The sequence below is a fragment of the Marmota flaviventris genome, chromosome 5 (genome assembly GCF_047511675.1).
Source record: "Marmota flaviventris isolate mMarFla1 chromosome 5, mMarFla1.hap1, whole genome shotgun sequence".
In the NCBI taxonomy this organism is placed as follows: Eukaryota; Metazoa; Chordata; class Mammalia; order Rodentia; family Sciuridae; genus Marmota; species Marmota flaviventris.
The window spans coordinates 113,627,626-113,644,172 of record NC_092502.1 but is presented as its reverse complement, the minus strand read 5'-3'; positions in this window follow the sequence as shown (position 1 = coordinate 113,644,172).

The following is a 16,547-nucleotide window of genomic DNA, read 5'->3' as shown; positions in this document are numbered from 1 at the left end:
ACTAATCCTACTAATGAAAGCTCTGCCCTCATGACTTAACCCCTTCCCCCCCACAAAGGCCCCATCTCATAATACCATCATCTCAGGGGTTAGGATTTCAGCATATGAATTTTGGGGGAACATAAATATTTAGTCCATTGTACAACCCAGTGACAGAATCTGAGGAATGACTATAATTACAAGGCAGATGGAATTGGACTAGGGAAAATCTACTCAAGCTTTAGGTTTATTTCTAAAAAAGATTGCCTGAAAAGCAAAAGTCAAGAGATATTGGATATCTCCATTATCTGTCCTCTCACTAAGAGAAGTTAGGTACTATGTAACTTGAAAATGATCAGTTATATCTCTTAGGTCTCCATCTTTGTACATATAAATAAAGTATATTTATTTTTCCAGGTGCCTCTCTGGTAATCTATCTACATCTAGGCAGAGACTAAACATCTCAAAACTCATCTGAGCATGAAGTATTTCTGTGTGGAGAGGGCACAATAGCACTATGTTAGTTTGGGAGATGTCGTCCCCATGAATAAAGTTCCAGGTTAGGAGCAGAGACATGAAGACCTTGACTGCAGTGCATGCTGGGAGTCTCTCTGATATCCCATTGGTTCAAGTAATGGAACAAGGAATGAATAGAATAGAATAGACACCTCTGCAGTAAATCAAAGGGTCATTAGATGAAAATCTACAGAAAACTGAGAAGTAGCCTGAGAGATGGGTGTTTTACTATCCATTGACAAACACTGATTCTAGATAGATGCTTCATTCAGGGAAGAGTAAACGTTAACATGGAACCCATGCCTGGTTATTAGATTGACTGTCACCATAACACAGTGCTTGTGTTCAAGTAATCTTTATGTTACTTAATAATGGTCCCAAATGGAAATGTGGTGATGCTGGCAATAAAATACTTAAGTGAAAGCCATAAATTACTTAAGTGAAAAGATTAAAGTTTATCATGGGCCTGTATGGATAGGAAAAAACATAATATATATAGTGTTTGGTACTAACTGTGGTTTCAGGCATTTATTGGGCGTTTTGGACCATACCCCCCATAGATAAGGGAGGACTACTATATAAGTCAACACCAACCAAATAAACACAGGACTTTTAAAAAGGACTCCAAATAAGTAAGACATGTAACTAGATTAGCATTCAGAACGACATTGATTCTTATATTAGGTCAAAACCAGAATCTAGCCTTATGCTGCTGAGAAATAGTACAACTAAAAGCAAATTGAAGTGAATGTTTAAAAGTTGAAGTATGCAATGAGAATGGGGAAAAAAGGAGGGAGTAATGTAAATAGGATTAAGTAGAATTTAAGGAACACCAATTAAATGAGATATTGTTGGGCTGGGGATGTGGCTCAAGCGGTAGTGTGCTCGCCTGGCATGCGCAGGGCGCTGGGTTGGATCCTCAGCACCACATAAAAATAAAATAAAGATGTTGTGTCCACTGAAAACTAAAAAAAAAAAATTAAAAAATTCTCTCTCTCTAAAAAAAATGAGATACTGTAAGGGACATTTTATGTTGATAAAAATAAGAATATTGTAAAAAATATATAACTGTCACTAACTTTTATAAACTAAATAATATTGCTTCAAAATATACTAAGCAATTCCTGTTGGAAATAGAGAATCCGAACAACCATCAATAATAAGGGTTATTTTGAAAGCTGTATCAAGACAATTATAGAATTAACAATTCTGTGATTAATTTGTGAATTGACAATTTCACAAATTAGGTTTGTCAAAATAAAATTTCTCAAAACCACAGATTACTAAAACAGAAAACCCCATCAGTTAGAGAATTATAACCCCCCCCCCCCAAAAAAAAAGAGATTTTAAGTTCAAGTAGAAATAAAAACAAGTATAGATGGAGTAAATAAGCATCATCCCAGCCTCATTATATCCTTAATCAGAATGTTCAATTTAGGAAATTATGACATTTTTTTCTCTCATGACATCTTATGTGAAAAGAAAGGGTGTTCTGAGGTTTCTGGATATCTGCTAACTTTATGAGCATGCAAACTTGCTCCTTCCCCAATTAATGAAAAGAAATTACCTCTTTCAGTGTGAAAACAAACTAAAATAAAAAGTAATCCCCCAAACAAAAGCAAATCACCAAAACATCTACTTAACCAACCCTCTAAACAAACACCAGAACCCAAAAAAGACACTACCACTAGCACCAGCTCCTTCTCCAGGATTCTTATGACCTGGCTCTGGGCAGGGGGCACAGATGTTCTGGAATACACAACCTCTTTACGGTTTCAGTGTGCCACGGTCCCGCCACTCCTTGAATGTTTTACTCATATACATGACCTGCCTGGGTTTTTGCATCTGAGTTTGCATTCCTGGATAAAGGCTGAGTTTAATAAATCCCACTAAGCCCCACATTTTCAATTCTGCAAACATGATAAATATTCATATATTTCAGAGTTACTATAAATGGCATATTTTTTGCACAGTTTAAATTTTTAGAGGTGTTCCACATCTGGGATGATGGACAAAATGGATTAAGCACTTAGAAAGATTTTTATTATCTCTTTTTGAGTTAAAAGTTCTTACACAGGAGTTTGCACTCATTGGGTGGGCTGGGGGCAGGGCAGGGCACTCTCTCTCTCTGTGTAAAGTAAGTTCAGATGAAGACCCTATTGGAATGGCTAAAGTAGGGCTCTGACAACACTCTCATGAAGGATCATTGTTCTATCTTGATTGAGAAGGAATTCACCATTTCTCCCCCAAACAAAATAAAGAGATGGAAAGAAGATTAAGCAATGATTGGTAGCAGTTGTAGACTTACTAGAATGGCTTAAATACGATTTCCTACAGGCATGGTATTCTGAGATTTCTAAATGTATTTTCTACATATATTTAGTCCTTAGGTATATTTGCATTCATTAATTCATACTTGTCTCATTCTAAAAAGGATTTGAGGCAGATAGGAGGCTGTGGCATACCAATGCAGGGGAGCAGTTCTCCCTGGGGACAAGCAAAGGAGTTTAAGATCAATAATAAAACTGACTAAAAGTCAGTCTGCTTTTTATTATCACTAGCCTTGGAAATTCTAAAGAATGTCAGTGACAAAATATTCCTTTCTGCTAAGATAGACCACTCCACCATTTATTTTAAATACAAATAGTATTTGTGTATTTAAAATAGGTGTTTGGATTTATTTAAAGTCATGCTTCAAAATTGTGTATCATTTCATATAAATTGGAATATATTTAGTGGCAAGCCTTCATTTGTAATAAAAATTTATTTTCAGTGAAAAATATATGATACGCCTAAAAAATAATGAGTTGGATTTCTATGGGGCTTAGCCAGTGACTTGCTTAGATAAATGGCATGGGTAAGCTGCCTTTCTCTTCAGACCATTGATCAGCCATCACCTTTATTAGCCTAGTCTCAGTTACTCAGTTTAAGGTGGAGGATTTAGGAAAAAAATAAAAATTTTGGCATGTGCTAGTGTTGCAAGCCCACATTTCAAAAATGGCAGTAAATATGACCCTTATTTGTTTTATGGAAAAACTGTCATTTATATCTAGTGATTAGCAGAACTGACATTGGGCCACATTTAGTCTCTTTGTAACTATTTGTTGGATGGATCTTTTCCTAATATGGTGCAGACCTATGACTTATGTCTGGGTGCATTAGTCCACTTTAAATTAGACTTCCAGCCAATTCCACGTATCTTCTTACTGGTTCTTCTTCATCAGATTGGGATGTTTATCTTTCTCTTTGATACAGTATTTCTTCACTGTCTCCTTTGTGCTCTCTCCTTTCAAGACAGGAAGAAGTCTGAAAACTGAAAACTTGTTCACCCAGTGGTGTCTTACTTTCTTTGAAGCTTACAAAGCAAGCTCCTCGAAGGCAGGTTAACACAGCCCCTTTTATGGAAGTAGAGTTGGCCCTTGAACAACATGGTTTGGACCAATGCTATTTGCAGTCAAGAGCAATGTGAACAAAGATGCAGTATTAAATCATAACTGCATCCAACAGAGAACATGTGGAACGTAGCCTTTGAATCACCTCTTTAAAAGCCCCCTGTTCCTGCTGATGGGCAGAATCACAGCATCTGGGACAGGAATCCCCTGTGTTTCCCTTTTTCTAGCAAAGCAATAAACCTGATTTTTCCTTTTACTAAAAAAAAATTATAACTGCATAAAAGTAACTATCATGATACTGTACTAATAATTTTGTCACAATCTCAAGTGTTGCAAGTATCTGCTTAAAATACTGAGTGATGCTAATCATTTCCAAATAAGTATTTCTTTCTAGCAAATTGCATTTCCGGTAAAGTGATCTCTCATGGTTCTTGCTTATTTCTCATGTATATGATATATGTATAATATACAAAATATGTGTTAATTGACTTTATGTTCTTGGTAAGACTTCCAATCAACAGCAGGCTATTAATTTTGGGGGAATCAAAAATTCTACATGGATTTTTCAAACTGCAGGGGTCAGTGTTCCTACCCACTTTATTGCTCCAGGGTCAATGAATTAGTAAACTGTCTATGGGCTTTCTTCAGATGTTAAGCTCTTGACTGTTCATTAGGAAAATTAAGATAAACAAAATGCATTTTTACAAAATGCAACATATTCTGCATATTAGCCTCATTTTGAGTTATTTGCCTCAGTGATATCTTCTCAAGAAAAGTTTCAGTTCATTACTCAGTTTTAGAAACAAAATGACCCCCTCTGTCTAGGTGGGGGTGCCTCTTTACTCCTTTTGGCACTGGTACGTGTAACTAAGATGGGGCAGTGGGAAGGGGTTCTTGCCATAAGGACCAGAGTGAGAGTTTTAGGATTGGGTTGATGTGCCTCCCCAGTAGCTGGAAAAGCTGGAGAGAGAGAGGTCTATTTCTTATTATCAATTCAATAGCCTTCTCTGTGTTGGTCTGTAACCAGTAACTCATGATGAAATGAACCCAGGATAAATCAGAAACCAAGTTGGAACACTCAAGGGTCTTTTGTGTGGTACAATTCAAGAGAGTGTTGCAAGCAGGAGTGACATTGTTTGTTGTTGCCCAGACTCAGACCATATGGACGAGGGTGGCTCAGACTAAATCCAGCACCAAAGAAAGGCAGGGAGTGGGTGACTGCCCAGGCTTATCCCTGCCAATGTTGCCTGCAGGGTTTATCATGCTTGCCTTAGGTAAGGGATTTGACACCTGAGCGCAGTTGAAAATGTGTAACCTGTACAAATTGTTCAAATAGGCTTTGAAATCTTCAAACAGAAGTGCTGTGAGAACAACCCACCAAGAAAGGAGATAGACAAGGCCACAATTTTCTATTTACAGACTGTTTCCTTCCTTATCTTTTGAGAGGAAAAGAAGGCTTAGAAAGCAGTCATTTTCTACCTGGCAGAAGATTAACTTTGACAAGTTGTAGAAGGACCAGAAAGGACTGTCAATGGGTATAGAAATTGCCAATTGTCTGAAGGACAAAGAGTCTAAAGGCTTTTGAACATTGCCTTAGGGGATAATTATGAATATGATTTGTTAAAGCCAATATATTCTTGCAGATATAATCAAATCTACAACAGATTTTCTTTGGTTATTTCTTTTTCTTAACGCTAATGTCCAAAGCCCTTGAAAAATTGGCTCTTCAGTGTTAGTTAGCACACAGCCAAATATTCAAGCAAATGGTACAGTAGGGGTTATGTGAAAACTATTTAACAACTGGCAGTTCAAGCACCAGCCAGTCAGATAAAGTCCCAGTGAACCAATACAGATGCACACAACTGGCACAGCTGTATGGGTACATGCTGGCCGGGCATCAGTCCTGAAGATAACAAGACCTGGGCTGACCTTGGAAACTTTAGAATGTCTTTACCAATTACTCCATCCCACCAGAAACATGAATGTCTTCTCTCTCTCTCTCTCTCTCTCTCTCTCTCTCTCTCTCTCTCTCTGTATCTCAAAGGAAAGAAGGAAGATCTATGAGAACCAGATTAAGGGTCATTCATATATTGTTATGGGCCAAGATGCACAGTGCCAATGCTGATTGCAGCACTGACATTGCCAGCTGATCGTCTGAGAAAGTAGCAGTGAGCAAACCACAGTGTGTTACTCTCTACCAGACTTGGTAATGATGGTCATAGAAATCAGAGAATCCCCATTGTGTGTCACTGATACATGGAGTGTCACAGATGGGCACATGTGTGTTGTAAGACAGTACCTTTAAGGTGGTTGGGCACGGCCTGCAGAGGTGGAGCTCCTGAGAAGCCTCAAATAGGGCTCCTTGGAGGACCTCTGCATGTAGCAGGGTCTCATGGCTATCCGGTTGTCCCTTTGGGTGGCAAGTACAATAAGCAACATCAGTACTCGTGGCTCTAGATTGATGTGAGGTCAGGATGCTTCACTATCTATGGACCTGCTGTGGCAGCCACCTGCAGAGTACATTACTGCTGCCTGTTGTGAACAAGGGGCCCTTGGAGCTGGTGGAGAATGTGGTTTTAGTATCTAAGCAGTTGATGGTTGAAGGTAGAACAGGAGCTAAGGTTGTATATGGTCCCTCATGGGCCTAGTTCCAGATCCTGTCCAAATAGTCTTAACACACTCATACATGAACACACACACGCATATATCTTATACATATTACATATGTGCCTTTTTTCTATTGCTGCTGTAACAAGCTACCACAAATTTAGTGTCTGAAAAGAACACTGACTTATTATCTTATAGTTCTAGAGGTCAGTACTCTGAAATGGGTTTCATGGACCAAAATGTAGGTTTAGGTCCTGGGTTCATCCCTTCTGGAGGCTCTAGGGAAGAATCTATTCTCATTCCTTTTTTAGCTTCTAGAGAATATTTGCATTTGTTAGCTCATGACCCGTTTTCCCCATAGCATAGCCAACAGCATAGCATCTTCAAATTTCTCACTTACTCTGCGCTATTTCTGTTCTCACACCTTCTTCTCTGACTCTTACTCTCCTGCCTACTACTTTCCCTTAAAGAACCCTTGTGATTATGTTGGGTTCACACCATTGATCAAGATCATCTCCCCATTTCAAGATCCTTAATTTAATTACATTGTAGGATCCCTTTTGTCACATGAAGAAACATACTCACGGGCTTCAGGGACTGTAGACATGTTTGGTGGGCCATTTTCATCCTAGCACATGTATGACGGCTACCTCTGTCTATTTTGCAGCTGACTGGCTCTGAAGGAGGACACCCATACCCTCCAAGACAGTACATTATCTTTTCTGTGAAATCTGTTTCCATTATTAAAGACATTTTGATAGTATATTGGTCAATTAAAAGAAAGGAAGAGTGGTTTGATGGTATCAAAACTTAATTTTAACTGTTGTGAATTTTCAAAGGCTTTAAAAATGGTTTTAAAATTTGTTATCTAATTGTATAAGCAAAACTCTCATTGATGTGACTCTCACAGGTTTTGATGAGCCATGATCAAAAACTCTTGATCAGGAATTACATGTAGACATTTCAATGTTGAAATCTGATAGAACATAGTTATGTTTGTTATCATGGAAGCAAGCTCAAGAGTCTCATAAAAATGTTTTACTCAAACTTGATATTTAATATCTTCCCTAATATTTTCAATTTTAATTTTTCTGTTTTTTAATTGATACATTATATTTGTACATAATGGTGGGATTTGTTGTTACATATTTGTGCACGTGCACAATGTAAATATACTTTGGACAAGCTCATTCCCCAGTATTAATTTTTATTTTTTTAAATCATGATTTTATATAAAACAGCAATAACAAAAAAGCCATGAGTTTTTTTTATACTATGTTCCAAAGAGATATACCCACATCCCTTACATATTACTTCAGTGTTTTGTACAAATATTATCATTTTCTGTGTGGGTAATGTGAAAAAAGTTAGAGAAAATATATGTGAGTGATACCACCCTTCATGACTATGTGGGACCAACTCAAAGCAGTTTCAAAGAAAAACTTCAAAATTGTAGGCATATTTAAAACATGTAATATTTCTCAAGAAATCTTTTAGAAAAGGTTGCAGTGGACACATTTAGTTTTATTTGGAAAGCCATCAGCAATGACCTTGGAAGCCCATAGCCTGTAATTGTACCTGCCCCATTCAGTGGCTTACAGGGCAGGGAAGGGGGCACAGGGAAAGGCAGTCTTGGCCAGATAAGAATGAAGATTGGGCCTGGAAGGCTTCCTTATATCTGTGCTTTGGACTTGGTTTCAGTGTGCTTTCCTTCTGGCAGAGCTTTAAGGCAGCAAATGGTATCTGTTATGGGTTGGGGAAGGGTCTCCCATAAGCTCCTGTGTTAAAAGCCTGATCCTGAGGTGGCGCTATTGGGAGGTGGTGGAATATTTAGGAGTGTACACTGGTGGTTCTTAGGTTAGTGTGAACATACTATCAAAGGGAATTGTGGGACCCTGGCCCCTTTCTATCTTCCAGTCTGGGCTTACAGCCTTATTTGGGGATATCTTTTCTTGTTGCAAAACCCCAGTGTATGCTCGTTTGTTCTGCTTAAGCATGAGCATCACATGGCACTGGGCAACCCCACTGCTATGTCTGTCTTTCACAGGGAGCAACCTGGCTCATTCTAGTGTGCAGGGGTGTGTGTAGCCAATTGCCACGTGCTGGCTGCCTGGGGAGACCCGCTGGCCATGGAGGACAGATGCATACTACTGACACTGCTCTTGCTTATTTCTTCTGCAGGTAAGTAAAGCATGGCTTCATTTAGTGTTTGTGATTTTCTGGTGACTCCAGTATCACACTGTGATGGGCACAAGTGTTCAGACTTCTCTTTCTGGTGGTTGGCATAATGATGATCTTTGCAATCCTCCGTGTAGTGGGAGTCCTCTCTTGGGGTGGGTAACTGCTGCATGGCATTCTGCTCCTCTGGGATTGACAACTGGTGCATGGTGTCCTGCTTGACTAGAACAGTAAGAACCTTTTGGTTGCCCAGGGAACCATGGTAGATAGAGGCTGAGACTAGCTTCTGCAGCATGGTCTGGGCATAGGTGGTAGGGAAGGAAGGTAGGGTTACTGGGGTAATTTCTGGCCCTGTTCTGTTCTAGGCATCTGTCCTCAAGTTGGCCTCTTTCCAAGACTGCCTCTTCTCCAGCCCCGTTATCTTCTGCCTCGAGGAGCTGCAGGCTGAGGCTCTGCACAAAGCTTTTAGCCCCATTCTGTCATGTAGAGGTGATGATATCGCACTATCCAATGGCTTTTCCATGCTCGAAGCTGATGCAGGTGTGTTCTTCTTTCACTGTCTGATCTTGCTGCCTACCACCTCCCACACCTAGGTCCATGGTTCTGATCCCTCCATTTATGATGTGTGGTAACTGTAGCTCTTTCATTACCCTCTGAAATCTAGAAGGGCGGAGTCCCCAAGCAGGAGGACATTTCAATACTTTGTTTATAGCAAGTGTTCAACAAATACTTGTCGAAAGAATGAATAGATAAATGAGTGAACCAGTGAATATTACAAAACAGATTAGATTGCATGTTCAGTCCTTTAAAGAAAATTAACAGAAATAAATTTACCAAGGGAAAATCTTCAGGTCCTATTTTTCTCATTTGCCTTTTTTACCTTGCATTTTTTGAACTTAGTTATTTTAATTGAAAAAGTAGTTTATGCTCATTGTATCAATTATTTAAGTTTCAGAAAAGCATAAAGAATAAAACAAAGATTGCTTATTATCTCTCACCTCAGAGATAATTACTCATAACATTGGTGTATATTTTTTGAGACCTTTGCTTAGACACACAAGTGTGAGTGTATACACACACACAGACACACACACACACACACGTGACCCTCTGCATCCATGAGTTCCACACCAAAGGATTCAACTAGACTTTAATTAAAAATACTTAGATTCAAGAGTGTAGCTTGCTAGTAGACCATTTGCTTAGAATGTGTGATGACCTGGGTTTGACCCCCAGTGCAGCAAAACAAAAACAAACCAAAACAAAATCAGAAAAAGAAATTGCATCTGTAGTGGACATGTACAGACCTGGTTTTGTTATCATTATTCCCTAAACAATGCAATAACTACATTTACATGGCATTTATACTATATTAGGTATTATAAGTAATCTAGAGATGATTTGAAGTATACTGGAGATGATTTGAAGTATACTGGAGTTATATGCAAATACTGTACCATTTTACATGAAGAACTTGAGTTTCCAGAGATTTTGATATCCTTGAAAGGTACTGGAACCAATTCCCCAAGGGTACTGAGGGACTCTGTGTGTATGTGTGTGTGTGTGTGTGTGTGTGTGTGTGTATGTGATGTAACCCTTAGCAGCACCAACATATCAGTGTACTAAAATGACATGTTGTCAGGTGAGGTGGCCCATGCCTGTAATCCCAAAGACAGGAGGATTTTGAGTTCAAAGCCAGCCTCAGCAAAAGCAAGGCACTAAGCAACTCAGTGAGACCCTGTCTCTAAATAAGATACAAAATAGGGCTGGGGATGTGGCCCCTGAGTTCCATCCTGGTACCCCCCCCCCCACAAAAAAAAATGATATGTTAATATAGATAAACCATAATTCTGCTTACATTTTAAAGAGTTTATATAAACACATATGTGCATGTATTTATACATATGTATATATTATTTTTTAGAAGAATCTGATATTTCAAGACCTCACTACTCTGGACCTTGCTGGGCTGGCCTGAGGTATGGGAGTCAGACAACTGGTCCTATCTTAGTCTCTTGCTTCCTGGGCTCCTGAATGAGGTAGTCCAACTTATAGAAGGCCAGTTTCTACTTTGCACTTATTTTTTTTCCTCATAAGGTCACTGTGAAGGTTAAAGGAGATAAAATGCACAAAGCATCTGTAATAGCTCCTGCTGCTAATAGTGATTACTCAATAAATGGTAATTCTCCTTTAAACTCTTGGTTACAAACATGCTTCATGCTTCTAAGTTATGCTTTCTGATTTTTTAAGTGAAAATTTTCTGTTTTAATAATAGATGAAATGAAAGTACCATTATTTTGACAGTTGCGTCAGAATATCCCAACACTGAGTACTCACCGTTTGCAAAATTTGCCTGATGCCACCCAAGGCTGGCTGTCAGAGAGCCAGTGGTGATCAGGCTCGCCACACCTGATCTCTTGATTCCCTCCCGTGGCAGGCACACCATTTCCCGATGTGAAGGGCAGCAAACAATAATTGCTAACAGGCACAGGCTGCCGCCTGCCCCCCAACCCCTTTCAGCTTTTCTCATTATATCAGAGTTCAGAGTGCGGTCGGGGCAGGGAAACCCAGCAGAGAAAGGACCAAGGGCACGGGCTGCCGAGAGCCGACAGTGTGTGATTATGCCAGTCATCCTACAGGTCTCCAGACTGAAGTCCTCATCACCCACGACAAGTATTTATGAAGCTCCCTATGTGTTTGGTTGCTAGGTATAACAAATGAGGTGGCAGAGGGTTTTAGGTTAAAAGGCCTGAAATTCATTTAATGCCTGGATGGACATCAGAATTAGGTGACAGATGAATCATGTGGAAGTCAAGGCAAGAAAAGTCTTCTGAAGTGAGTCCAGGCCTCAAGATGATGGTCGCTGGATCGTGCCTCATGTTTTATGTTCCCCATGATCTGTGGGATCTCATAGGTATCTCCTTGGTAAGTGCTTTCTAATTTCTTGTATTTAGTATTTCAGAATCATATAAACCATTCTCTGCTTTGGAAAGGTGGAGCATGAGTTATCGCCGTCAGTGGTGGATGAAGATGCCCACATTTGCAGCTATGGAAGGGATTGACAGCATTAGAAATAGCAGGTGTGTGAGCAGCTCTTTGGAGGAGCATGGTGGCTGCTCAGTGTCCCCTATGGATGAAGCAGCAGTTGGTCCTCAGACTTGGGTGCCTCGGTGTTGTCTGAGGGCCTCCATGCCTGCGGGGAAGGCAACATACTGCATATTTCAGTTTGGGCATAAATTAACAGCAAGAAGTTCTGGGTGTTGGCCTGATTTTGCCAAAGAACTGGAGCCTATTTATCAGTTTTTCTAGCCCCTGGCCTCCTGGGAGGCAGCTGGAGTAGGGTGATGGGGGATGACAACGACAGTGCTGCCTTCTGTAAATGTTCTCATTTGCTAAGTGTCTGGTTTGGACGGTCCAGTTCGAACTCAGTGACCTTCCTCTCCTGGTTCATGGCTACTTCCTCCCTTGGCTGTTTTCTGACTGTTCTTTCAAGAAACATGTATGTGGGGCTGGGCACTATGTCAAACCTGTGGGCAAGGCTGGCCCTGCTGCCTGTCCCATGTGGCTCTAGGTTATAGCAGAGGCACATACATGGTTATAGCTCAGGACCCGGTAGGTGGATTGAGGAAGGTCCCTGGCGAGGCCCGGAAAGGAGGGAGCAAGCATGGCATGGTCCATCAGGAACCCAAGGTCCTTCTATTCTCTCATCAGAGGGTCTCCAAAAACCAGGCAGGGTGTGGTGGATGGCAGCGAAAAGAGGCCAGCAGCGGGCAGGAGCCTGGAGGCTCATTTCTTTTCTTTTTTCTTTCTCACTTTGACTTCTCTCAGTTATTTGGACTTCTGCTGGCATGGGACTGTGGAGACTCAAAAGGAACAAATAAATGCCCCCAACCAACCACTCTCAGAAACCCACGTCCGGTGGAGAACGGCTGAGGTTTGCTGCCTCCTCCAGCAGAGCTTTCTCCAGTGCTCACACACATCACAATCACCTGGGAGCTTGTTTAGAAAGATTGAGAGGGTGTGTGTGTGTGGGGCACCTCTGTAACTCCTGGTAATTACATCTGGGATTAGACCCAGAGGAATTTGCATTCTCAGCAAGTTCCCAGGGGCTCCTGCTACTGCTGACGGGTGGACCCCACCTTAAGACCTTCCTACTGCACCTGTGGTCCCAGGACCAGCAGTATGTGTTATAAATGCAGTCTGGGCTTTCTCCCAGACTCTTAAAACAGACCCTACCTCCTAACAAGCTTCCAGTGGGGCTTACAGGCACCTAGCAATCAGCAAACTCTGCTCTAGGTATCCAGAGCCTTTAGCCCCAGCAGCCTGAGATGTTTCCCCACACAAAGTCTTCCATGGCTCACACTCAAGTCCTGGACTTGTGGTGCTGAGGCAGAGCAGTGCCCTCTCAGTGGTTAGGACCTGGAGTTAGGGGGAGGTGGAAAGAGATCCTGACCTTGATAAGAGACACCTACAGCCTCCCAGTGCTGCACAGCAGGGAAACTCTCTCTATTTGGGTACATTCACAGAGCTGGTGGGGAGCTTCTCAACAATGCTGCCCAACTACATCCTCTTGACCACACAGAGAGGCAGAAGGCTGGACCCTATGCTAGATGGAGCTCCATCCATTTACCTGTACATGACATAATTTTATTCTGTTTTAATGCTGAATAACATTCCCTTGTGTATATACACCACATTTTCTTTATCCATTCATCTACTGAAGGGCATCTAGGTTGGTTCCACAGTTTATTATTGTGAATTTGCTGCTATAAACATTGATGTGGCTATGTCCCTATAGTATGCTGTTTTTAAGTCCTTTGGGTATAGACCCAGGAGTGGGACAGCGGGTCAAATGGTGGTTCCATTCCCAGTTTTTTTTAAAATAGTTTTTAGTTATAGTTGGATACAATACCTTTATTTTATTTATTTATTTTTATATGGTGCTGAGGATCGAACCCAGTGCCTCACATGTGTTAGGCAAGCGCTCTACCGCTGAGCCACAACCCCAGCCCCACCATTCCCAGTTTTCCAAGGATTCTCCATACTGCTTTCCATATTGGCTGCACCAATTTGCAGTCCCACCAGCAATGTATGAGTGTGCCTTTTCCCCCACATTCTTGCCAACACTTATTGTTATTTGTATTCTTGATAGCTGCCATTCTGACTGGAGTGAGATGAAATCTTTTGAGTAGCTTTGATTTGCATTTCTCTAATTGCTAGAGATGTTGAACTTTTTTTTATATATTTGTTTATTGATTGTATATCATCTTCTGAAAAGTGTCTGTTCAGTTCCTTGGCCCACTTATTGATTGGGTTATTTATTATTTCTTTTAATATTTATTTTTTAGTTGTAGTTGGATACAGTACTTTTATTTTATTTATTTATTTTTATGTGGTGCTGAGGATCGAACCCAGGGCCTCACACATGTGAGGTGAGTGTTCTGCCACTGAGCCAAACCCCAGCCCCGGGTTATTTATTTATTTATTTATTTTGGTGTTTAGATTTTTGAGTTCTTCATATACCCTGGGGATTAGTGCTCTATCTGATGTGCATGTGGTAAAAATTTGCTCCCAAAATATAGGCTCTCTATTCACCTCACAGATTGTTTCTTTTGCTGAGAAGAAGCTTTTTAGTTTGAATCCATCCCATTCATTGATTCTTGATTTTAATTCTTGCAACTCAGGAGTCTTCTAAGGAAGTTGGGGCCTAATCTGATATGGTACAGGTTAGGGCCTACTTTTTCTTCTATTAGATGCAGGGTCTCTGGTTAAATTCCTAGGTCCTTGATCCTTCGAGTTAAGTTTTGTGCATGGTGAGAGATAGGGGTTTAATTTCATTTTGTTGCATATAGATTTCCAGTTTTCCCAGCACCATTTGTTGAAGAGGCCATCTTTTCTCCAATGTATGTTTTTGACACCTTTGTCTGATATAAGATAACTGTTAATTATGTGAGTTAGTCTCCGTGTCCTCTATTCTGTACCATTGATCTATCAGTCTATTTTGGTGCCAATACCATTGCTGTTTTTGTTACTTTTGCTCTGTAGTATAGTTTAAGGTCTGGTCTAGTGATGCCACGTGCTTCACTCTTCCTGCTAAGGATTGTTTTAACTATTCTGGGTCTCTTGTTTTTCCAGATGAATTTCATGACTGCTTTTTCTATTTCTATGAAGAATGTGATTGGGATTTTGATCAGAATTGCATTACATCTATATAGTGCTTTTGGTGCTATGGTAATTTTCATAATATTAATTCAGCTATCTCAGCAATGGAAAAGTAGCTAATATATGTCTTTTATTTGAGGCCCAGTTCTTGGTCCTTAATTGCTAAAAACTTTCCCCTTTTTTCTGTCAGCCTCTTCTCCCGAATTCCTTGTCACTTGTTTAGACATTTTACGGTTTATTCAACAATCATCTTGAGGATTGTATTTGGTGGGTTCATCAGAGAAATACTTGCCAGGGAGTTTGGTGTTTTGTTCTCTTTTGACTTTTATCTGGTTGGAAGTGGCCCATCCACATTATGGAGGACAATCTGCTTTACTCATTCTACTGATTTAAATGTTAATTTTGTCCCCCAAACACCCTCACAGAAATATCCAGAATGATGCTGATCAAATATCTGGGCACAGTGGCTCAGCCAAACCGTATAAATCAACCATCACACATATGTTGATGGTGTCTTGAAATTAAATTAGAGGCTTTTTGAGAGCAGGAACCTTGTTCTGATCTTTTCTTGATCTAGTCCTGGCAGCCCTAGAACTTTGCCAGATCCTAAGTGGGGCATGGTGTGTGTTGGTGGAGAGGCAGCTGGATGGAAGGAACTTGCCAGTCACCTCATTCAGATCCATCATGGGGAGAAGGGATGGGTGTGATGGCAGGTGGCTATCATATTACTGAGTGATCATTTAAATTAAAATGTTCCTGCTTGAAGAAGTTCATTATATTAGTTAATTTTGTATTAAATGAGAAATGTAAAGATTTTTAAGAGATAATAGTGTTTCTAAATGAATCAGTATTAACCATATGATTTTAGTCTACCCTTATATTCACCCTACTTCCTTCTATTCTTTGATTTCTTCTTCACTTTGGAAGGAATGTGTAATGGTTAATTTGAATTGTCAACTTGATTGGATTAAGAGATGCTGATGATTACGAGGCTTATGGGTGTGCCAGTGAGGGTGTGTCTAGGAATAATTGGCATGTGGGATAGCCAAATGGAGACCCTCCCTAAGCATGGGCAGCACTGTCTAATAGGATGATGGCTTGAATGGAATAAAAGTTGGAAGAACAAGGAAGCAGCAGCAGATGCAAGCTTGATTCTTCTTGAAAAGGTTCTTGATTGTTGTGATCGTCTGAGGATATCCAACTCTTGCTTCATCACTCTTCCAAAGCAGACTCTGCCAGGATTCTTTAGAAGCCTTCAGTCTTGGACTAGGGTAGCACCTATGATTCTTCTTGTTCTGGGGTTTCGGCTTCTTGGACTGTGCAGCTACTGATTCTTCCAGTTCTCCAGCCTGCAGATGGCTATTATGGACTATCCATCTTCTGGTTATATAAGCCAACCTAATAAGTCCCCTTTTTATAATTATACTCGTTGTTGATACTGTTCCTCTAGAGAACCCTGACTAATACAGAATGGAAAATGACAAAGAACTAAAATATACATGCAGATTCCAAGTTTTCCAGCCAGACAGATATTTTAATGATTACTTTGTGGGTTTTTAGAAAGTGACCTCTGAGGTCCAGTTAATGTAGAGCTCTGGGAGTCTGTGCCCCACATGCCTATGTGAATGGTCTTTGTCCATGACCAAGTTCTGCCTCCTTCAAGGTTTCCAACCTGAGACTTATTTCTGCTTCCTGAGTGTTGGGATTCACACA